The following is a 1,048-nucleotide window of genomic DNA, read 5'->3' as shown; positions in this document are numbered from 1 at the left end:
TCTCTCTCTCTCTCTCCCCGCCCTCCCTCTCCCCTTGATAAGTCCAACATCTGAGGTAGCCGTATGAAATACCCGAAACCGTGTACGTTGCGACTCGCCAAGCCACTCCCCACTGGTAGGTGCAGGGGACTCTCGTGGTCTAGAGGTTACGGTGTTCTCCTCTAATTCAATAAGTCCGGGGTTCGAAACATGACATTGTGCACGTTACAGATCCCTTGGCGGTCAAAAGTCGATAGGAGTAGGCTTCAGCATCAGCCGGGCAAAATTCTAAATTAATTCCTACCAAACTGAAAATGTTTAATGTGTTCCGCGCGCTCACATGACCTTAAGCAGTTGCGAGCGCCGTAAAACACTTACCAAAACAAGAGAAAACCCAACCAAAACAAACACTGGTAGCAACGAACTGCATTTTTTAAAAAGCTTGATCATACGACTCGTATTGTGAAACTCAATAATTTTTACCTTCGAATTTTCTCAAACCTGAGTGCTGCACAGAAAGAAGTTTGTGATTCTGAGATATGGAGCTATTGCACCCTGCGTGAGGAGCCAAACGATGTGGAAGGTCTTATGAATGTGGGTGGTGAACATAGGGAACATTAATCACCAAGACGATGCAGCTATAAAAGCGACATCAGGGAAAATGGAGTGATGATATAATATGATTGTTAGCAGATTACTGCTGGGTAGTTACAAGAAATGTAGATCTACCAGAATGTTTAAATACAATAGGTGATTCGAGAAACAATGAGTCAAATAAGTATGAAGCAACCCACATTATTTTTAGTACTTATTTATTGTTTGTGAAATATGAAAACATCGAATATCTTGTAGAACTTGACCTAAACATTATGTTTTAATAAAAAGAGGTAATTCGAGAAACAACGAGTCAAATAAGTATGAAGCAACCCACATTGTTTTTAGTCCTTACTTATTTTTTGTGAAATATGAAAACCCCGAATATCTTGAAAAACTTGACCTAAACATAAACCTTCACGATGCATTGCATCATTTTCGTGTATTGCAACAACCCCCTCCCCCCTCCCCCCAC

The sequence above is a fragment of the Aplysia californica genome, unplaced genomic scaffold (genome assembly GCF_000002075.1).
Source record: "Aplysia californica isolate F4 #8 unplaced genomic scaffold, AplCal3.0 scaffold00075, whole genome shotgun sequence".
In the NCBI taxonomy this organism is placed as follows: domain Eukaryota; kingdom Metazoa; phylum Mollusca; class Gastropoda; order Aplysiida; family Aplysiidae; genus Aplysia; species Aplysia californica.
Note: the sequence above shows the minus strand (reverse complement) of the source record.